The sequence below is a fragment of the Microplitis demolitor genome, chromosome 4, assembly GCF_026212275.2.
Source record: "Microplitis demolitor isolate Queensland-Clemson2020A chromosome 4, iyMicDemo2.1a, whole genome shotgun sequence".
NCBI lineage: Eukaryota > Metazoa > Arthropoda > Insecta > Hymenoptera > Braconidae > Microplitis > Microplitis demolitor.
Genome location: NC_068548.1, coordinates 7,273,159 through 7,298,492, shown reverse-complemented (window position 1 = coordinate 7,298,492; position 25,334 = coordinate 7,273,159). Strand labels below are relative to the sequence as shown.

The 25,334-nt window shown below is 28.3% G+C and overlaps 1 long non-coding RNA gene across 1 annotated transcript in view; it reads left to right on the top strand.

The window, feature by feature from the left end:
- LOC106693333 (uncharacterized) overlaps positions 1-7,183 on the top strand; it is a 31,426-nt gene extending 24,243 nt beyond the window's left edge. Inside the window, exons 3-4 of the long non-coding RNA XR_001345105.2 lie at positions 5,970-6,093; positions 7,095-7,183. This is a non-coding gene — a long non-coding RNA (uncharacterized LOC106693333). The remainder of the gene's footprint in view (positions 1-5,969; positions 6,094-7,094) is intronic.
- Positions 7,184-25,334: the final 18,151 nt, after the last annotated feature.

Sequence of the window (25,334 nt, the reverse complement as noted above, 5' to 3'; positions counted from 1 at the left end):
CAATATTTTGCTTGATGAGCAACGAAAAAAATACTTTCGCCGGAAACGAAGCACCCTAATAGACACGGATATGAAAGTTTTTAGATATCATGTACTACCCATTCCAAATATATTTAGTGTCGAGATTATTTGTTTTTATAATAATAGTAGAGTTTGATTTTGAGAGCAGTTGATAATGATTTTAAAGAAATGTAATTATGGATTATAATACATTTGATAATGACCCCCATAATCAAATGCTATCGAGGAACACAGGACGCTATCTGCTTTTTGACAAATTATTAACCACCGATCGGTAAACAGCCATTAGGGTTTGCTTTACAGATACGATAAGGCGCAATAATCAGGCATGCATTGAATAAAAGATATTTTAGCACGTGGGTTGCGCGGTAAATGGTCAGCAATGCGGCGAGAATCATATTAGACGGTTAATTTACTCTCACAATGATGCCCCTACGGAATTACAAGCCCCAGGTGTTGCCGCGGCAAATCTTTGAGCCCGTAAACAGACTGCTAGCAGGTTGATAGACCTCGCAGTCCGTTTTCCAACAAGGGAAGTCTCGGCAGCTGGACCAGTTCGCGAGTTTAAAGTGGGAGTGGGTATTTTCGCCTGGGGCTTGTTGCGATACAATATCAACCCTCTGTGCTATAGTTTCACCCTCTACGCCCTCCCTATTCCCAAGACTAGTTTACATTCGCTCGCCGGTAATTTGTATCTGACCGACGTCATTTTCTCTCTCTCTCTCTCTCTCTCTCTCTCTCTCTCTCTCTCTCTCTCTCTCTCTCTCACACACTCTCTTTACGCCATTTTGCCTTATGTGCTATCAGCCCTTTGACTTTTTTTTATCTGACATTTTATCATACTCTTTTTCTTTCTTCTCCTCTTGCACTTGCGTCACTTAGTCTTTTTTTTCTCTTTCTACAACAATTCTACTCGCGGACTATTGGATTTCCGGAATGAATAAAAATAAATGTTAAAATGAAAAAAGTGAGGTTTTGAAAACGAGCCTCGAGCAATTTCCACTTCGTTAAAGCTATAACGATTTGAAAGAGTCGTTTGGAATAGCATAGAGAGTAATGCATTGGAATTATTCTTTGAGATATTTTTAACGGTCCCTGTTGATTCATCTCTACAGTGGCTCCGGTTGATAAAAAGTTGTTAAATAAAAATAGTTTCCAATAAAACAAATTTAGATGGGTTCAGATTTTTTAAATAGAGATAGAAAGTGAGAAGGTTAATAAAAATTGGTGAATGGATCAATGGATTAATAAAAATGTTAGCATTCCAGAGTTAATCAGACTTGTAATTGTGTTGAAATTTTTTATACTTTTAAAACTGGGGATTCAACTTAAGGAGTTAAAAATAAATGAGTTTTAGTTATTGTGCTCTAGATAATGGAAAAATTCTATCGAGTCGTTGGAAGTATTATTGCTTTGTTCTCAGGTTTTATTTATGTTTATTGGTTATTTTTAACCGATTTCTTAAGTTGTGATTTGCTTCAGGAAAGTTTTATGAGTTGGAATGCATTTTTTTAGTTAGTTGTGCATTATATTATTTCTTTTCGACAATCAAACCGAAATTAATTACTTAATTTTTATTTCAATATAAAATGTAGTTAAAATTTAGTTTATAGCCAAACTTATAATTAGTTTTTGTAGAAAATAACATCATATTTATCACTATAAAGTTAATAAATGCATAGATTAAGTTGAATCAATGATGAAAAATAATGCAAAATTAAATTCCGCATAAAATGTTTTATTAATAATGGTGAAAAAGTAATAAAATTCCGTAAATTTTATTGAGTATACATTATCAGTAAATACAGCATTACGATCGAGAAGGGCATCCTATTGTACATTAAAATTCTTGTAGCTCTGAGGTCGGATCGGCTCACGGGCACATGAGCACACGAGTACACGAGTACAACAACCAGTGAAGTGAATTCTCTAAAATACGATCGCGTCTTTGGATTTGCGGTTGGTGTCGTATTCCTGTCGTCGTTGTCGTCGTCGTCTCCGTTCTCTACGTCGTTTTCGTCCTGGTATGCTAGTTGTTGGATATGCTAGTGCGGTGGAGATAGGTTCACTTGTCCGAATTAGATTCACGGGTATTCCACAAAAGGAATTCTATTTCCACGTAGAAGACGACGAATAAGTGAGTACCGCTCCATGAGAGACTACAAAATGAAGAATACGAGATGTGGAGAGATAGAAAGAGGCCTTTCTGATAGTTATATATATATACTATATTGCATTACTGAATAAGAATAGAATAAGTTTGCGAGCGCCGTCTGGTGACAGCGTAGGGGTACTTCACATTCATTTACTTATGGCCATAGCTTCAGCTCCAGCTTCAGAGAAGGGCAAAAAAATAAGAAGAAGAATAATTGTGAAAGGAAAAAGGAACGGAGAAGTATGAGATATTCTAACGGTGGAAAAGTTGATGATTATAAAACTTTATTGAGACTATGATAAATTTGATTAAAAAGTAGTTGAGATGACGGAGATTTCTCTGCCCATTAGTTAACGTTCTTGTTCGTGCTTAACGTATCAAGAATCCAAAAGTTTCTTTTGCGATGATGGAATATTATTAAATATCCAACGACCTGTTCAATTTACATTATTATTATTATTATTATTATTATTATTATTATTATTATTATTATTATTATTATTAATAATATTCTTAATTCCGTGTCGTAATCGTTAAACTTTAATCGCTAATTATATTACACTCCAGTGTGTTGTAATCGGAATATACATTTTTTTTTTAATTCGATCCCAAAAGTTAATAAGTAACTATAATTAAAAAGTTCATTTAAAGATTACTTTTTTTTTGTAGAACCCAAGGGTATATATGATCATTTTATGTAGGATTGAATGTTCTACGAGATCTAATAATTAGTTTTTGTTATTAAAAAATTGTTTATCCATTTTATTATACATTGTAGTAATTGTGCATCAAATATTGAAAACAGTCCTCTAATTGAACTGTCAACAAAGATACTTTTTGTTGGTATAATTAAACATTGTAGGTGGTAATTTCACGCAGAATTAAATGCTTTGCAAGGTCGGACCATTAGTTTGACCAAAAAAAGGTGAAATACTGTTAAAAAGTAAATTACCTGAAAAAAATTGTAAATCATAAAATCAATGAATGAACTTACTATCAACTAAAATACTTTTAGTCAATATATTTAAACATTATTTGTGTTTATTTTTACTTTAAATTCAATGCTGAACATGATTCAATCATAACTTTTAGCTTAAAAAAAATTTTTTTCCCGCGGTGAAATGTGAAATGAAATTACATAAGCAAGTTTTAAAATGCGCATTAGATTTTCCAAACTATTAAACTTTTAAAAAAAGTTAACATCCATGTTAAAATATATGTAATAAATTCTAAACAAAAAAAAAAACAACAAAAATTTATAGATATAATAATAAAAAAGAAACAAAAAAAAATGTATAGTGAGTTTTGATATCAACTTTAATATAACTGTATATCTTTGGAGATATTAAAATCCCTTGTGACCATCCCAGCGAGGAAAAAATAGTTGAAAGACTCGTGAGTGTCTGCACGTTGTTTGAAATGAAATAAAATAAATAAAAATAAAAAGTAAAACAAAAATAATATATAGATATAGTTACGATGAGACTTTAGCTTTAACGTGTAGTATAAGAACGGAAGCGAGAATATATCCAAGTGTATTCCCAATGGAAGAGAAGAAATGGCGACATATTCGTTGGCTTTTGCCCGGCAATTATTCTCCGGAACGTCGGGTCCTCTGTCAGCACGACGAGTAGATGTCTTTCTGTCAAGTTCACCTAGTAGTATCCCAGTGTCTGCTTTTCTCTTATATACGCCCTTGTTGTTGTTGTTGTTGTTGTAGTTGTTGTTCTTTTGTATTACTTTTTTTTTTTTTTTGTTTATATATTTTTTTTATGTCCTTTTACCACTTGCCTCGCCCTAGGAGTTGTCTTTTACTCGCCACCACCTGCGTCTTTCGGTCCTTTTCTTTTCACACCCGCCAGTGGTTCGTACATAAAACTTTCTCTCTTTTTATTTCGTACCAGTGAGCCAGCAGAATCGCGATTCGCGCACACTCACAGCAAAAATACCCCGACGTGCTGAGACTTACGACAACCTACGCCTGCTTCCGTTAAATAAATTTTCTGGACATGATCTTTTTTACAAATCTCTTTATATTTACATAATTGATATAATAATTCCCTTTACATATATATATATATATATATATATATATATATATATATATATATATATATATATATATATATATATATATATATATGTTTTGAAAATCCATGGCACTTAAATATTACTGAATACATTAAATTTTACAATATAAATTCAAACGTTAACGCGTTAAATAAATATGAGAAATTTTTACGACTTTTTTTTTTTTTATTTTCTTTGTGCAAACTACTTTTTTTACCCTCTAAAGTATTTAAACTCAGTGTGAATTTTGTTTGAAGTTATAACAAAATTTTTTTTCCGAGTCAAATCATTGAATTCTGAGTCTGATGTATTTATAAGATCGGTTTTAAAAGTCATATAGTTTTTATTTTCTTTTCTAAGTAAGTCTGAAAATCTTGACGTCTTATAACCGTTTAAAACTCGCTACATATTCATTTTTTTTTAAATTTTACCGCTCAAATTAATAAATTTCAATTCTTGGACGTGTGTAAAATTGCTTATGAGTTTATTTAAATTTTGTATCGAACCTAAACGAATGGATTAGGAGTTTTTTTTTCCTGAAATCAGTTACAAATTGATTTAAAAATTTTTAAAAGCTTAAATCAATAAATTTACAGGTAACAAAATGTGTGAAATCGATTTAAAACATGTAGAGTTCAACTGCCAGCGTAGCTGACGGATTAAAAGTTCAAATAAAATATCAAATCTCTCTAAAAATTTTAATGTTAACTATTTTATTGAATATTCGTACATTTTTAACTTTCCACTAAGAAAATTGCAAATTTTCAAAAATTCGGGAAGTTATTGGTTTCAGTCTGATTTGTGGAAGTCGAAATTTCAACAGATGTCGACGTTTTGAGGTTCTAGGAAGCTATTCTGACTAAATTCAAGATGATATCCGAGTGTATGACGTATGTACGTACGTACGTACGTATGTAAATATTATGTAACTTTTGAACAGATGAACCGATTTTGATCTTCGAGGTGCCATTCGACGCGGCTCATTATTTACTATAAACAGTGAAAATTTGAGCTTAATCGGTAGGGTATGTTCGGAGATATTTCAAAAATAAAATTTTTTCAAAAATGATTTTTTTGAATAACTTTTAATTCGCTTCATGGATTGATTCAAAAATCTAATCAGCTCTGAAACTTTGTAAACCGCGCCGAATGCTGCCTCAACAATCAAAATCGGTTTATTCGTTCAAGAGAAACCGTTAACGAAAGAATTAAAAAAAAAAATTTTTTTAGTATTTTGGAAATTTCTCAAAAACGACTCGATAAATCAATTTCAAAATCTGATCAGTTGTAGAACTCAATCAAACGCATCGATTGCCACCTTGAACGTCTCAGTCAGTTTTTTTGTTTGAGAGATATCGTTGTAGAAAAAAATGGTAAAAAACGATATTTTTCGAATACAAGGCACACAAAAGTATTTTCGAGCTCGAAGAGCTCGAAAATGTATCCACAACAATTTTCGGAGCTCAAGGAGCTCGAAATGGGCGGGAAGTTTTGGGGCTAGCCCACAGGGTCAACCGACAGACCGATTTTTTTTTTTTTAGAACTTAACAAAACAATCTCTTTTTTTAATGAATAAATAAAAAATATTTGTTGACATTTTATTACGTGTACAAACAAAATGAAAGCTTAACATGTTGAATAAATACTTGAGTTTAATGTTATTTTATTTAACCGTTAAAATGTTTTTGTAATATACATTTTATTTTTTTGTTCGAATTCGTAGAAAAAGGTTGATGGAGACGAAAGTGCACTGGAAAGGAACAAATACTTTGGCTTTTCAACGCCACAGAAGCTCGGGAAAACGTCAACGTCATGAAGGGATTGCGGCTAGCCAGACGAGTTTAGAGGTAAGGGAGCTCGCGGGGTTGAGTCAGACAGTAGATATAGGGCACAGAAGGACGTCGGACGTCCTAGTCGATTTACTCAAGCATTCGATCCTCTTATACCCACCTTTACTAAAAATAAATACTTTTTATAGTACCCCGAACAATCAAACCCTCAAATCCCCACTAAAGTTCTTTAGATAAATAAATAAAACTTTTAATTATTAAATGATGAAATTAAAATGGAAATTAAGGTGAAACATTTGCTAGAAATAATAACGTTAATAAATTAAAAAATTTAACGGCATTATTTTCATAGACACGTGCCAGGCCGTAGGGTTCTATTAGTATTATTATACTTATTTTAGAATTTTCGTGTTGGTTATTTTATAATTTAAATCTTGTGATTTGTATGAATAGCTCAGAGACACCCTTTGGGACGTGTGAATATCATGAATGATGCGAGTAAAACCGGAAATTCGTCGCGGTGAAAATTTATTCATTCACGGGTAGCATTCTGTCAAATATTCTATTCTCTCTTTCGCCCGAATTGCTGTGTGAGAGGTTAAAAATAATGATAATAATAATAATAATAACAATAACAATGATGATAATAAAGGAAAGAGTGGCAAAAAGACCTTGGAAAAATCATTTGACGATATTTTTCTCGGCAGTCTCCGATGAGAATAAAAAATAGATAAAGTAAAAAAAAAGGGTAGAGAGAAAGAGAGTTTGTCTTTGAAGGAAACAAGCAATTTCCTTCGTCAATTTTTCAACTGGTCTTATAATATTTTTCCTTTACGCTAGACCCCGGTTTTACCATGATTACCCAGCCGACCTAAACTTTTATATTTTATTATATTTTTCATCAGCTAGAGTAATCGGCAATTTAGTTAATAAACAGTAGACAAATATTCGAGAAAACTCATTAGCGGAATAAATGTTTGATCAACTTACTGTTTGCTCATGTCAATACATATTCTTGATATCTTTTTTTTTTTCATGAAATTTATACTCCATTACAGGTATCAAGTAATTAGTTTCATTGATGTCTAAAAAATTTTAATTTAAATTACTGATGTAACTCCAATAAATTTTATTACTGATCTTGGGTACACGGAAAAAATAAAACAGGTGTTATGTTATGTTAACATAGGGGTATTTACTATGACAACATACAAATTATACCTATGCACGTATAGGAGAAACACCTATTGCACACCTCAAGCGCGAAAGCGCTTCGGGTGCTTTATGATCGATCTGTTATTTTTGACTATACTCTCTATACCTCTTTTGATTGTACAAAAATGAGTTAAATATATACTAATAAAAAGACAACTTATTAAAGAATAATTTCAACCCAATGCAAAGTCGATTAATTATTCTATTACAATTAAATATAAATTATTTTAATCCCAGAGACACGAGTTATGAATTGTCGTGTATGAAAATTAGTAAACACGACAACTGCCTACAGACACAATTAATCGGTCTAAATTTTTTTTTATTATTTTTGTATTTTTTATCATTAGAACCATTTTGAAAATCACTATCTAAATCCTTTTAGTTAATTGTGATTAATTAAAAACGTGGAACTGATTATTCACAAAAAATTTAAGCTGCCATTTTTACACTAACGCAAAAAATTAAAAGAATAGAAAAATTTTTTAAATTTCTTAGTGATTTTTGCAAGGCTGTAATTTTGTGAAAAATAATCGTATCGAGATTTAAAAAAAAAAATTGCATTTTCATCAAAATTTTTTTAGAGCTACGGCTATTGCGCAATCATGAGTAATTACCGCGAGACAAAAAATTTCCAAATTTTTTTTTTTTCCAAAGAGCCCACGGGCCGTGGAAAATTTTTTTCAGCTAAATCAATGCATAGGTCATTTACCAATTTATTCAGCTTGAATTCGGTTTTTTTTTAACCTGTAGGACATGAAAAAGGCGGGATATTTAAAAAAAATTTAACTGAAAAGAAGAAATAAGAAAATGAATAATTTAAAAGTTTAATAAAAATTCATAATAATATAAAATAAAAATGAAATAAAAGTAATGATTAAAAATAAAATGAGCGATTGAGTTATGCACTTTTTGATTTTCCAAAAATTTTTTCTGCTTCCCGTGTTTAATTCTAAAAAAGTATTTATATAAAATGTTGAAAGCGTTGATTTGTATAAATATTTGCTTAAAAAATACACTAAGAAATTGATTCAGTAATTATTAACACTAAAATAAACTATTCTTAGGAGTAACTTTATAATCTTAATTGAGTGAATTTAGTCGAAAAATATAGCTCAACTGAATTAAAAAGTTTATAGGGAGCATTTAAAATTAAAAAAACAAAGGTTAATAAAAAAGTAAATGAGTGTTTTTGTTTTCGACACAATAAACTGTAAGAGGAAACCCAGACATTGTAGACATTCCTTTACTTTTGGTTCTGGAACTGGAGCTGAACCTGGTGGTGGAGGTAACTCTGTATGTATCTAAGGAATAGTAGTTTTAAGTTTCGTTGCATTGTTAAAACAGGCGTGCTCGTGGTCTACGATAAGTAAGACGCCGCGCGGAAAATGTGGTTAACTGAAACGTACTTAACCGGAATACGGATTACACTCTCGACTGATTCTCTTCTCTTACTGTTACTGTTACTGTTACGGGTACGGCCTTGGCTACGAGGACGGGTACATACTGCAATCCTGTTTAAACTTGAAATATCTGATGCTTACATTTTAACAAGACTTTCAATCCGAAAAATATTTTACGCCACTTAAACACCTGACATAATTTTGCCTATTTATTAACTATCATTAATAATTGTGAATACATCAAATTAAAATTTTTATCACATAATGAGACACTTTTTTCGATAATTTTCATGTCACAGAACTTTTAAAATTCATAATTTAAATTCAAATATTTTTTTTCTTTTTTTATTACTGAAAAAAAAAATCAAAATAAATGTAAAAAAATAAATAGTATATTTTATAATGTACAAAACGGAATTTAGGAATGAGAAATGTAAAAGTGAAGTGAAAATAAAATTTAAAGAAAAAGCGAAAAAGAAAAAAATTAAACTCGATGGCTTTACGATACAGAAAGCACTATACTTGGTAGTGAGACCGGGATTATATACATATATATATATATATATATATATATATATATATATATATATATATAAAAATATAAAGTCGGGTCACAGCATCATTAATTAAAATATGAAGTAGTGTTAAGGGTAACGGTGGTACCGTATACAGAATATATAAAAGAGTCTCATTTAAGAGGCGCAAAAGCAGTATAAGAACGCACATTGCAGTAGTATTGCTGTTTCAGTAGTACGAGCTATATGACCCGCCAAACCAGACTAAAGCAGACCAGGTGATATGCCTTTTAACAATGAAACCCCGTCCGAATGGAATTGCCGGAATGCAAACATCCTGAGATGAATTTTTTATTTACAAGTAAGCATTTATTATTATAATATACCTTTATGTATATATATATTTTTTTTTATTTACTCAGGTTGTTTTCTTTTTTCTTTTAATTTAAACCTCGTTATTATTTTTTCTGTACATCAAAAAATTCAGTAAATATTTTTTTTCACTTTATATTTTGGCTAAAGCGTCAGAGAAACAATATAATTTATATAAATATTCTTTGTAGAAAATTAAATTTTCTACAAAAAAGTATTAGATCATGTTATCGTATTTTCAACACTCGAATCAGAAATATAATCAAAACTCAAAAGTAAGTTTAAGACCACAGCTTACTACTAAATATTATACTGATTCAAAAAAATCAACTATTTTTTTTTTTTCAAGGACACTCTTGAAAGTTTCAATAGCATAAAAAAATATGCCCGTTAAAATTTGAGCCCTTAATATTAATATTAAGTACTCCTTGATTGCAATTTTTTATTTCCCATTTTAGTAACAGAGGGAATTATTTTTCTTAAATTTGGAATTTCATAACTCATCAGATGATTACTGTTCCGGAAAGGTCAATACGTATTCTTGTTGAAAGTTAAAAGCTTTACACAAAGGGTCTCTTGTAATTTTTCGATAAATTTACTCTTTCAAAAGTTATTCAACGCAAATTTTAATTTCCGACAAAAATATTAGTTTTATTACAAAATGTCATGGGACATTTTTTGTAGACTATTTTATTTTCAATAAATTATCTTTCACCAAGTTTTCGAAATTCGGCAATGCTCTTCAGTTATTTGCATTTAAACGTCAATTTCTTAAGAAAAATCGTATTCTAATCATCTTTGAGCAGTTTCAAAACTGAAAATGATCGACTTTTTGACTAAAACTAATTTATACATGATCAACATTGCACACGATAAAAAATCATATACTTTTTTACGTTAAGCCACCTATCGGTATTTATTGTTGTTTAGAAAATTTTATTCAAAATTAAGTACAATATTTCTGAGCAAAAACTGAAAATCTTAATTCGCGATTTTCACTCAAAGAAGTATATGATTCTTTCTTGTATGAATTGTTAACCATATACAAATGACTTTTAATTAAAAAAAAAAATCTATCATTTTCGGTTTTAAAAATGGTCAGAACATGACTTTTCTTCAGAAATTTAAATTTAAATGCAAATAAATAAAGGGCGTTACCGAATTTTGGAAACTTGGTGAAAGATAATTTATAAGTTATAAAGTGCTCTACAAAAAATGTCCCGAGTCGAAAAGTTTGATCTAATTTTAGTCTAACTGGACTGTATTTGGACTACTTAGTCTGTTATTGAACTTCTATAAAAATTATAATCTGTTTTTTATCTACCCGGACCGAAAAATTTGATCTGATTTTGATCTAATTGGATTATCTGATCTTTTATAAAAATTTTAAACTTTTTTCGACCTGTTGTTTTAAAAAATAATTGCGTTCCGGGCAGATAAAACTAGATTAATTCTTGAACTTTAAAAATTTTAGTTCTGAAAATTTGCAAAGACAAAACTGGATTAAATCATGGTCTTATAAGATTTTTATTTATAGGCAATATTTATAAAAAAAATATTAAGCTACAGAATTGATTATGTTTTGTTTACTATTTACTCAGTATCTTTTGTTTAAAAATGTCGGCAGTTAATGGAAATTTGACAGCTTAATTTTTAGCTGTCCTGACTGCATATTTATAGCATTGAATAAAAGAGATAAAATAACTGTTAAAATGTGAAGAAATTTTTCTTATTTACTGGATGAAATTGAAAATATTTTGGCATTAGAAAACATCAAAATTCTTATTACGGAAGCGCATTAGCATGTTTCAAATACCAAAAAATTAAAATAAATTTATAAATTTAGATTATTATAATTATTATTTACATTTATAAAAAGTCCTGTTTTAGATCTAAAAGCGACTAAAAACAGACTAAAAATGATAGTAAATAAAATCTGTTTCTGTCCTTAAAAACAATTGAATACAGGCTAATAATTATAAAAAGTCTGTTTTTAGTCTAAACCTGATTTAAAACAGACTAAATGTTATACGAAAATAAGTCTGATTTTGGCCTGGATAAGGAATAGTACGGGCAAAAACAGATTAAATTCCTATATAAAATAAATATGAATTAAAGAAAAAACATTTGAATTTATCATTTATTTTAAAACAGATCTAATTTTTTGACCCGGGGTCCTACGAAATTTTATGATAAAACTGATAGTGTTAAATAATACTGAAATTTACTATGAATTTAAATTTGGCGTTAAATAACTTTTGAACGAGTCAATTATCGAAAAATTATAAGAGACGTTTTTGTAGAGCTCTTAATTCCTAACAATAATATGTATTGACCTTTTCAGTACAATAATTAGCTGATGAGTTACATATAAAATTCTTAAACTTAAAAAAAATTTCCTGTGTTATTTAAATGGGAAAAAGAAAATTGCAATCAGAGAGTACTTAATATGAATATTAAAGGCTCAAATTTTAATAGGAATTTTCTTTCATCTCACTGAAACTTTCGAGAGTGTGTCCTTGAAAAAAAAAAAATAGTTGATTTTTTTTTAACCAGTCTACTAAACATATGTAGTTCTTCTAAGCTATAAATAACATAATCATGATTTCAGTATAATTAAATGTTGGAAGCCATAAAATCAGAGTGTTGTACTTGAGTAAGCATTGTTTAAACCCAGTTAATAATATTAATAAAAAAATGAACCTATGTATTATAATTTAAAAAAAAAGAAAACTCTAAAGTATCTAGGATAATTCATGCATAAATATAACTTGAATACCGTATTATAGTCACAAAGGAACGATAAAATAAAATTAGCCTTAGAGGTTGTCTTTATCCGGTAGAGCAGCCCGGTCAGTGGTGCATATTCTCTCTCACCCTCTCTCTCCCACCCTCACTACTACAATCGCCACGTTAATTATGCAAATGTATTTAGATTCGACGCTGTTGTTAACATGTTATGCGTGTGTGTATGCCCTTTATATATGTATAGCTAGGAAGTGTAGTTTGTATATATATAATATAGATATATACATACGTAGAGTACAGAGTACAGAGATCTAAATTCTATTGTTACGTTAACAGTTGTTGTAACTAAGTGGTAAAATGTTTAGGAGCTATTGCTATTTGCAATATATAGATATAGATATGGATATAAATATAAAATATATAAAGGATGTATGTTGTATAAGGTATTGTAAAATAAACGAAGCATCCTTTGAACGTGATGGCGTTTAGTATTTCGATCAATAAGCACTCAAGAGGATGTGTCGGTACGGCGTTAGAATCATAATGTCGTATGTAGTTCTATAGAGTTGCGTATGCTGGCTGAGTGAACCAACTCAGCATAGTAGTCTAGTTAATATAGTTTATGTAGTTGGTGTTGGTGTTGAGTCAGTGTGAACATGAGAATCTGCAAGCCTACTAGAAATTGCTTCACTTGACGGATACGCCCACGTTTACCGCGATATTAGTACGTACGTATGTCCAACCCGTCTATTAGATCTAGTACGATGAGTTAACTGGCATTGAAATTACACACGGGCTCATTGGTCTATAAGCTTCATCCTATCACTGTTATACTCTGACACATATTCTGATTATTGTCAGATTACTGTTTTAACAGCGCTGTTCACCGTTTTTTTTCTTTTTTTTTCAAGTTTATTTATTGGAAAACTTTGTTTATTGTCGTTGAAACGATTGATATTTTTTCATATGACATTTAATTCTACGTTTTATTATTTATACCAATAAAAAGAATTAATTCATTCATTAATTTTGAGGATTTTCCTTTTTTTATTTTTTACGTTATTTTAAAATTTTAAGTATTAGAAAAGTTGTTTTCGTTCAAAGTAACTGATGAAGCTTGTAGAGAATAAAATTCTGCGTAAAAGAAACACCTGTAATTTACAATTAGACAAATAAAATGTAAGAAAAGGAGGGTTAAATGGGCCTCTTAAGAGCAAAGGGTTTATATCCTCAGTGGTCCTCACTTGTTTTACTTTTTTCTAGCCTCTTACCATATTTTCCGTTTCAATATGCCGCGTCTATTGAAAATTAACAATCATTAAACTTGGGGCGAAATTGCCCTCCCCCCCCTAAAAGTTTTGACATTTGATTTTTTTACCCCTTTTACTTTTTCTAGTCTTTTGCCATGTATTCATAATCAATATGCTCGAAAAATAAAACATAAAAATTTGGGGCAAAATGGGCCCTCTAAGAAATCTACTAAAATTCGGCTATTATTTTAATTAATCTTAATAGCATGTTACACGTCAAGGGAGGAAAGTAGGACATTCCGAACCGTGAGTATAATTGCCTACCCGAGTCGAAGACAAGAATGGCAAACATACGGATTGTGATTTCCTACTTTCCTCCGTGGTGTGTATACGATTTTGCACCAAATCTGCATCTAAAAGTTTCAATTTTTGCCTCTGTTTGTGGAAAAAATGGCGCGTGCACTGTTTTTTAGAATATTTGTTTTTTCATAAAAGAAAAGTACGACTTTCTTCTTTTTAAATAGGTCAGGAATTTTATAACTTTCTGTGCAGATATGGTAAAAAAGCTAATTAATAAATTTTTCAGAATATTGATTTTTCGCGCTTAGTAATTTGAATATTTTGTATACAGATACATTGAACGGACTATGGCATAATCTCGGATAGCTCAACTAAAAGGGCACGCGCGTAGCCGTCGTAGTCTTGGTTCAACTACGAGATTATTTTCAAGCTTTGAAAAAAAAAAGTATTTCAAATTTAAGTTCAGAGAATTTTTTTGTTTAGACGAGTTAAAAGTAAACTACAATCTCAAACACTTCGCAAGGGTTCATTATCCTTGAACAAAAAATTTGGGAGGCCCATTTTGCCCCCAAATATTTCGAGGCATCCAAAATTTTAGGGGGGACATTTTGTCCCCCCTCTTCCCTATTTTTGCTGATTGTTTAATTAGAACGTGATCTCGTTTTTTGGCGCAAGGACATTGAATTCTTTAATTAAATGTATCAAAAACCAATTTTTATATTGAAACAATTAATCTATTTTATAGAGCATAAAATTCTGCGTAAAATAATTACCTATAATATTAAATTTTACCAGTGTAAAGTTTTGAAACTGCACGCTTAACTAATACATTAATCCACTTTTTGATGTACAAAAAAATATTTAATTACGTAATTAAATAAATCAAATAAATTTATTTTATAAAACTAATAACTCCATTTTATAGAGTATTAAATTCTTCATAAAATATGCGTATCAAATATTTAAATATAAAAATAAAAATTATCTTTATTATTTATTAAATTAATTAATTAATATAATTTGATACTTTAATAAATTTAATTTTCGAATTAAACACGTCGAAGTTTTTTTTTTATCGAGTTCTAAACTGCATTAAAAATTAATTAAATTGAACATAAAATGGACACATTTAATTTTTAATTTGCCCGGTGAGTGGATTAATTATTAATAAATATAATTTTCTCAAACTGACTATTATAATATTTTATAGGCCAATCATCGTCTAATTGATCCCGTAAAAAGTCACTCAAGTCATCAATAGTTCGTAATTTTTATGTTCATCGGAAATAAATTTTCATATTTTATTAATAATAATTTGAATTGAAAATTAGACATCATATGAATAAATAATTTTAAATAATAAACGATGACAGATATCTAAATTTAATACCCACCAAGATTATTGGAATTATATAAATTTATAAGTGTCTGACACAACCTATATAATATTAGTGTCTCAAAATAAATTCAAATGAAAGTTTAGAGGTTCCGATAATATAAATTGACGTGGACAGAAATAATTTTGTACAAAAGTATTTTATAAAAAACGATGATTATTTTGTCTGATCGAAGAATTTAATCTCGTAAAAATTTTATATTTTTAAGATAAAACCAAAAAAATGAAATTGCTTTATACTCGGCCTCAAAGCACTAAAGATCTCTTTAAACTTTTTAATAATAAAAATTCTTTGTATACATTTTTTATTCACTTGAAGTTACTTTTTCTTGCATTAGTTACAATGTCTTTTTCTCTATTTTATTATTATTATTATTATTATCTTTTTTTTTTTAAGGATCTTGAATCTGTAATGACTGCAATGCCATTGTGAAAAATTTAACGATCACAAAATAATATATGAACCCAAGTACTTGAAAGTATCTTCAATATTTCAAATTTTATTCTATATTTCATTTCTCAGACAGTTGATTTTATTTCGAATCATTTTATCTGTTATTTTTATATTTTAAGATAAAGAAAAGAATTCTCGATTAATAAAATAAAATGGTAAAAAAAAAAAAAAAAAAAAACTTTAAATTATGTAATTGATTCATTAATTAATTGAACTCAGTTTTTGTAGATTTTTAAAAATTAATTGTTAATGAAACGGATTAAAAAATTTCTGTTTGTACAAACTAATGATTGCATCCTTTATAGCATCGACTCCCGCGTAAAATGACCACTGGTTATATTCAACTATTCCGATAAAAAATATCGCAGTTGAAGAATTAAACGTTGAAAAAATTTTGTGAATTTAAACGGTTGACTGTATCTTTTAGTGTAAACTTATGCGTGTGACAACCACATATGATATTGGTTTCTACACAGAAAAAAAAAATAACTTGATTCAAGTAAATTATTTTCTTCAAAATATTATTCTTGTTTCAAAACATTTAAACTTTCAATTAAATAAAATTTCAATCTTAAATAAATAATTTATTAATCCTCAATGGAGGATAAAAATTTTTCTTTCAAAAATTTTACTCTTGAAAGAAGCATTTTTTGTTTTAAAACAAGATGCATACTTATTTCTGTCAGATTTTGTTTTCACTTTCCGCTAACAAAATTGCAAATTTTCAAAAATTCGGGAAGTTATTGGTTTCCCCCCGATTTGTGAAGATCGAAATTCCAACAGATGTCGACGTTTTGAGGTTCTAGGAAGCTATTCTGACTAAATTCAAGATGATGCCCAAGTATATGTATGTATGTACGTACGTACGTACGTACGTACGTATGTAAATATTATGTAACTTTTGAACAGATGAACCGATTTTGATCTTCGAGGTGCCATTCGACGCAACTCATTATTTACTATAAACAGTGAAAATTTGAGCTTAATCGGTAGGGTATGTTCGGAGATATTTTAAAAATAAAATTTTTTCAAAAATGATTTTTTTGAATAACTTTTAAATCGCTTCATGGATTGATTCATAAATCTAATCAGCTTTGAAACTTTGTAAACCGCGCCGAATGCCGCCTCAACAATCAAAATCGGTTTATTCGTTCAAGAGAAACGGTTAACGAAAGAATTAAAAAAAAAATTTTTTTTAGTATTTTGGAAATTTCTCAAAAACGACTCGATAAATCAATTTCAAAATCTGATCAGTTGTAGAACTCAATCAAACGCATCGATTGCCACCTTGAACGTCTCAGTCGGTTTTTTTGTTTGAGAGATATCGTTGTAGAAAAAAATGGTAAAAAACGATATTTTTCGAATACAAGGCACACAAAAGTATTTTCGAGTTCGAAAATGTATCCACAACAATTTTTTGAGCTCAAGGAGCTCGAAATGGGCTGGAAGTTTTGGGGTTGGCCCACAGGGTTAACCGACAGACCGATTTTTCTACTGGTTTGAGGCTGATAATATTAACTCAGGATGATACCTACTTAGTTTGAGTATGTCGCATTTTTTGAATCAGCATGTTATTTTACATGATTCAAAAATATATAAACATATTGTTTAATACTATTAATCAGTTTATTAGTACAGTAGTTACTCGTACTAGTTTTGGATTTGGAAGTTTAATGCATATTTTTATCTGTAAAAAAAATTTATTTGTACTAAAAATTTGAATAATATTTTTTTTAATAACCATATTTTCAATTATAGAAAATTTAAGGTTACCTAGTAAATAAACATTGAAAAATAAATACATTTACTGTGAAAATCTTTAACGTATGAACTCAGTAATTATTTACTATTTTGAATATTATGATAACAAAATTTGTTCATATTTATATACATTGAACAAAAATGATTATCAACAGCGAGATTTATCTTTTGATGTTCAAATTGTGAATTTACAATTCAAAACTAACTACAATTAACCAAGAAAAACAAGCAAATACACTGTACTCTTCGAAGCGCCACCTGGCGTTAAAATTTTTACTTCACCCAAATAAATCTGTTACTTGGTTTGAGAGTTAGATTTATTGTGTGTAAAAAACATACTCTTGAACCAAGCATAAACAAATCTTGATTCAAGAATCCTGAAACTCGTTGAGCCAGGACAAAAATTCTTAAAGCAAAATAAATGGCATTCTCCAAATTAGTCAATCTCCAAGTGCTTCTTGGTTCAAGAATGTCTTACTTGAATCAAGTTAACTTCTTTATCTGTGTACCAATAAAATTATAAAAATTGTCCATTTAATGAAATAATAAATTTCGATTTTTGGTGCTGACTATCGTCTAATTATAATTAGATTTTATAAATAATTAAATTTTTTTTTTTTTTATAAAAACTAATAACAAAATCTTTTAGAATTTTGCAGATTAAATTCACCGTAAAATGAGCATACACAATGCTTATTTTTTTATAAAAAAGGTATTTAAATAAGCTGCTTAAATTAGAACTTTAATTTCAATAATGGAGGGATTTAAAAAATAGTTTGCTAATTTTTTCATGAGCAATTAAATTTTAAGAAATTGAAAAAAAAAGAAGAATATGTTACTATTATTTTTATTATAATAACTGTTGAATATTTTAAAAATATAAATAACAAAAGATTCTATTGAATTTACAATAAGAATAGAGTAAATTGAGTTCTCCTTTAGTTTCTTCGAGCTACAGTCGTACCCCTCGTTTCATTCAGAGCCAAACCACGGAAATCCTTGACTTTACTTACACAATGTCCAGGTCCACTATTTTATTTTTATCCAACAAACAAAGAAATATTTTTTTTAAAACAAAGTTTAAATAATCATTATAGAAAATTTATGAATTGTTTTAAAAATTGTTTGAGTTGTTTGGACACGAATTTTCCTGATTTAAAATTTTTCAATTCTTTCACTTGATCCATTCGTTAAATCTCATACTAACCCGTGACTAACGACGATCGTGGAGGTTGACAGCTCTTAATTCTCGAGTCCGCTAAAGAAAGTACCAACTTACTAGTACTCTTTACTACTTAACTCGCCAGTAGTTAAGAAGTAGCTGCTGTAGTAGAAGCAGAGGTAAAGTTTGAAAAAAAAAAAAAAAATAAATAAATAAATAAATGAATAAAAAAATGAGAGAAAATAGAAGTAGCAGGTAACCGTTCTTCATCCAAACTCGACTCTCAATTCTAACTCACTTCCATTTCGCTAAATAAATATCATGAAATTTTAATGTTTCAACGATGTTATATGCATTTTCAGTAAATCAATAACAAACCGTCGTCGTCTACATTCTTCTTTGTTTTTGTTGTTGTTGTTATTGTAGGTATTATTATTTCTACTATTATATGTTATCATTAAAATATTATTTACCTAGAAAACAACAGACTTTGCTGCTATTATACGTTTTTTTCTTGTTTCGTTTTTATACAAATTCATGTTATTATATTTAATTATCTATATGTCCAATGATAAACTTTTATTTTATACAATAAAAGTCAATTAATAATTAATTACTAAAAACACTTTCAATGGCTTTGTTTCTGGCAATATAATAAATTTTTACAATAGAAATTATTTCACTTAATAATTCCAATATTTTCCCAATTTATCGATTTTACAAAGTTATAAAAAAAAAAAATATTTGATAGATTTCGTGGTTTGCGCGGATAGATGCCTCATTTATTAATATAGATTTTCGATTTTCAATATATCTTCACAAAATATTGTAATTAAATTAATCGCAAACATTTATTTTAATTAAACCATAGTGTCCCGGGTCAAAAAATTAGATCTGTTTTAGAATAAATGATAAATTCAAATGTTTTTTCTTTAATTCAAGTTTGTAAATCGTATTTATTTTATATATAAATTTAATCTGTTTCTGCCCGTACTATTCCTTATCCAGGCCAAAATCAGACTTATTTTCGTATAACATTTAGTCTGTTTTAAATCAGGTTTAGACTAAAAACAGACTTTTTTTATAATTATTAGCCTGTATTCAATTGTTTTTAAGGACAGAAACAGACTTTGTTTACTATCATTTTTAGTCTGTTTTTAATCGCTTTCAGATCTAAAACAGGACTTTTTATAAATGTAAATAATAACTATAATAATCTAAATTTATAAATTTATTTTAATTTTTTGGTATTTGAAACATGCTAATGCGCTTCCGTAATAAGAATTTTGATGTTTTCTAATGCCAAAATATTTTTAATTTCATCCAGTAAATAAGAAAAATTTCTTGACATTTTAACAGTTATTTTATCTCTTTTATTCAATGCTATAAATATGCAGTCAGGACAGCTAAAAATTAAGATGTCAAATTTCCAATAACTGCCGACATTTTTAAACAAAAGATACTGAGTAAATAGTAAACAAAACATAATCAATTCTGTAGCTTAATATTTTTTTTATAAATATTGCCCATAAATAAAAATCTTATAAGACCATGATTTAATCCAGTTTTGTCTTTGCAAATTTTCAGAACTAAAATTTTTAAAGTTCAAGAATTAATCTAGTTTTATCTGCCCGGAACGCAATTATTTTTTAAAACAACAGATCGAAAACATTTTAAATTTTTGTAAAAGATGAAATAATCCAATTAGATCAAAATCAGATCAAATTTTTATGGAAGTTCAATAACAGACTAAGTAGTCTAAATACAGTCCAGTTAGACTAAAATCAGATCAAATTTTTCGAGTCGGGGTATTGCACAGTATTCAATTTTGAACAAAACGATTACAAATAAGGTTTAATTATATCAATAATAAATATTGAACTTACTAGTTAACTAATTAATCATTTTTTACTACTTATTTTCAAATTTTTAAAAATAAAATAATTTGTTTTCTTTAAAATAATTATTAGATCTTATGAAGAATTATATTTTGCATAAAATAATCAGACATGAGGTTTAAATATGGCAATAGCAGGTATTTTAATTCATTATTAATTATTAATTTAATAAGTGCTCCATTTTAATTTCTCATGTACATTTATTCTATTGCCCACTAAAAGAGCATGAAAAAAATTATTAGTAGTAATTTCATTTGGTGGAGCAATAAATTCTGGGTAAATATACCGTATACAAAGTTCAATTATACTTATAAAAAAAAATATAAATGATAAATTTAATTGATGTTACTAATTTACCGCAAAATTCCTTTGACTAAACGTAACAATTATGCAAGTTGATAGGGTAGAAAAAAAAGTAATATTTGATACTGTAATGATATATTGTGACACAAGTGCGTGTATTACTGTTGCATGACTGGTTATTATTTTAATGAAATGACTTTACAAATGCATTCAAATCGTTTATAGTTTTCTATAATATGATGAAAATATGTTTATGTAAAATGAAATGACATTTAATAGCTTAATCTAAATGGTTTATTTATCCTGGTATTGTTTGTAAATTTTTTCTAATGCATTTTGTTCAGAACTTTTACCAAGAGTTGAATAAATTTTTTTTTTTTTTTTTTAATTTAAAAAGATAAATTCATCTAATAACTTTTATTTGCTTATTAGATGTCTAAATTAATTTATTTAAGTAGTAGTTAATGATAATTAGAACAGATATAAAACATAGCAATATAATTATTTATGGTGGTTAAAGAGCGCACTATTTAATTTCTTTACTTTTACTTTAATGAAAACCTATCAGCGAAAGTATAAATAATTTTATTATTCTGTGAAAAAAAAATAACAATAATAATAGATTAAGATGAAATAAAAATATGATATTTTGTCGATTGTCAGTGACAAATATAACAACTGAGGATTTATAAATTTTAGCGGTATTTTTATTACTTACATATTTTCCCAGGATGTATGTCTATTGATTTCTATTAAATATTTATTTTATATTCTTTATGCACTGGGTGATTTTTTAAAAAAGTTATATGTCTATCACCAGTATCCGGCTTTATTTCCTGTCTTTTACTGGATTATAATCAACTTTCAGATAGAAGAGGTTTATATATTATCACTATCGGATATGGGAAAATTTATTAATTAATATATTTTTATTTTATGATTGTTTTATTTCAATAGAGATGTGATATTGAAAAAAATTTTTATTGTTGTAGGCATAAACATGTGTTTAAAGATAAAAAGTTTGTGCCGATAATGTCTCAGACAAATCAATGGTACAGACGTCATGTGAAAACAATTTGAGAATATAAATTTAATTATTATATTGATAATAATTGAAATTTTTTTAATATTTTTAGTTTATTACTAAAAATTTTTCATAAATAAAAAAAAGTCAGGTAAATGAATGATTATTTACTCGATTATTTTTAATAAAGGGGGGAAGTCAAATAATGTAATATATGTAATGAGAGGTAAAAATAGAGAGGATTAAACTGGTGAAGAATAAAACAAATGGGCATTCGTTGGTAAGGATCGCGATCGACCAGTAACTCGTGAAATGTCAAACACAAAAGTTATTTACTATTTTTTCTATAAATCGATAATAAAAAATAAATAGTATATTACATACCTAGGCCAGTAAAATAAGAAAAGTCTCTTTTTACTGGCCAAGGTGCGTATACTATTTTTCTGCTCGACGAAGCCGGAAAGTCGCAACTTCGTTCAGGGCAGCGGCCCGAAAGTTGCCTCTTTCCGGCCGGAGGGCAGAAAATTATTTTAACACAACAAACTGGTATTATTATTATTATTATTATTATTGTGATTAAAGAAATGACGGCTTTACTGATCTCTTTAAATGACAAATTGTATTTTTAGAATCTATTCTACGTATGAGTGATTACATGTGTACTCTCTTAAAATGGACCAGTGAAATTTCACTGGTTGAACAAATGAATCGAGCGTTCGCTGATTCAATCAGTGGACTAAGATGATCGCTTAGCTCACTGATTGAATCAGTGATACGCCGGTGTACTATATAAATATAAAGAAATTAGGTTACGTTAATTTTATTTTATAATAAACATTTATTTAAAAACAAAGTGAACTCTAGAGTCTTATTAACAATTATATTTAATTATAAATTATTTAGTAATAAAATAAATAATATTTATTAGGAATTATAAAAATTTAATTTGATTTCATTTTCAACAGATCTTTTGTATTGTTTAATTTTATGTTTAAAAAAGAGACAGCACTACGGCCTGTAGGTATTTTATAAATGTGGTGATCAATAAAATTATAAAAATTATCTAAACTGACAGGATAATTTAAATTAAGTACATAAAATAATTTATGTAAAATTGAGAAGACATCGCCGGGATCCAAAGTTATTTATTTTTATATTCTGTAAAAAATGTATCATATAATTATCATTGCTGTATAAAAGTTAGTTGAAATATTATATAAAGATAATAAATAAATATTACTTACTTATTGACACAATAAAACAATTAAATATACTCATGTACAGAATGATGCTGTAACCGCGCGCTTACATATTTTTAGTTAACTGGTTCAACCAGTGACTAAAAGCTCACAGGTTGAATCAGTGGAATTTCACTGGTTCATTTTAAGATAGTATTAATGATGCTAAATCGCAATATTTTATATGCGCACTGTAATATCATACATTAATTGAATAGAATCTAATTATCAAAGATATTAATATTATAAATACGGTTTCGCCCCGAATATACTTGCTGGGCTCATCAGTAAAGTTGATGCTAGTATATTTTACTTTAGACCGTTTAAATATGATGTTAATGAAATTTACGGTGAATTCTTCATATGACGATGTTAAAGCAATTATTCCAAACTTGCTTTCATAATTTGAAAAAATTCTATCAAATTTATGAAGCTTTGTAATAATATTAACATTTTTGAGCATTAATCTATTCAATTAATGCACGCTATTACAGCATGCATATTAGGGTGTTTCAAAAGAAACAACAAATTTTTTTTTTTATGATGGTGTCTAAAAATTAAAAGTTTAACTAAAAATAAAAATTTTGGTACCAATCCGGACTCTTAATAGTGATATTAAAGGTTGCCTCAATCCATTTTTCTATTTTCCATTTAAATAACACGGGAAAAAAAATTTTTTTTTTTTTAGAATTTTCTAGCTTACAAACCAAACGACAGATTTTTATGCCCAGTATATAATTTCGGAGGAAATTGAACGCTCTACAAAAAAAGTCTCTTATCATTTTTTGATAAATCCCACTGTTCGAAAGTTATTTAAGTTTCAAGTCAAATTTATAGTAAATTTTGAGATTTTTTTACTTTTCCGACGAAACTATCAGTCTTATCGATAAATGTCATTGGAATTTTTTGTAGATAATTTTATTCCTTACAAATTATAACAAATAAAGTTTTTCGAAATTCTGCATCGCTCACAAGTTATTTGCATTTCAATGTCAAGCTCTTAAAATCAATCAGAAATCTATTTTTTTAAGAGCTTGACATTGAAATGCAAATAACTTGTGAGCAATGCAGAATTTCGAAAAACTTTATTTATTATAATTTGTGAGGAATAAAATTATCTACAAGAAATTCCAATAACATTTATCGATAAGACTGATAGTTTCATCGGAAAAGTAAAAAAATCTCAAAATTTACTATGAATTTGACTTGAAACTTAAATAACTTTCGAACAGTGGGATTTATCAAAAAATGATAAGAGACTTTTTTTGTAGAGCGTTCAATTTCCTACGAAATTATATGCTGGGCAAAAAAATCTGTCGTTTGGTTTGTAACCTGGAAATTTAAAAAAAAAAAAAAAATTTTTTTCCCGTGTTATTTAAATGGAAAATAGAAAAATGGATTGAGGCAACCCTTAATATCACTATTAAGAGTCCGGATTGGTATCAAAATTTTTATTTTTAGTTATACTTTTAATTTTTAGACACCATAAAAAAAAAAAAATTTTGTTGTTTATTTTGAAACACCCTAATGCATATAAAATAATGCGATTTAGCATTATTAATCCACATGTAATCACTCATACGTAGGATAGATTCTAAAAAACATTTTTTCAATTGAACAGATAGATTAAACCATCATTCCTTTAATCATAAATATGAAAAAGTCTGATCGTTATGTAGATTCACCATCAAAAATTATTATTATTATTATGTTTAAATATAAAGTAAACTAATGGATGCATTGGATCATTATTTTTTCGTTGGAGTATCTAGGTCAGCGAATAGTTTTAATACTGTCGATCCAGCAGAATCTCTCTAAGCAGCGTCTCCAATCTCAGTCTCGAGTTCTCTCAAACTCAGACGTCGTTCCCTGTAGTTCTTGATCTGCTATTCGCTATATCTGTCTTTACTTCTTATTGAAGGCATCGTCTTCAGGTATGCCTGGAAGGTAATGCTCAAAGGCGTCATGCAGCTCATCCTACGTGAGTTACTTGAGATTCAACAGATTGGTCGTTTCTGCTTGAATCACACAACAAGAATTATTATATCCCAGGAATTACTTCCATCTCTTCTCTACTCCCACACTCTACACCCCCTACATCCTTCACAATACCAGTTACTTCCTTACTATACCCACTTCCTAAATTACAATCCCTGTTTACCCACATTCAATCACAAAATCAACCACTCGGGAAACAAAATAAAAAAAATAATTCATAAAATTTATACTATTAATTTAATGAAATTCATTTATTTAGTC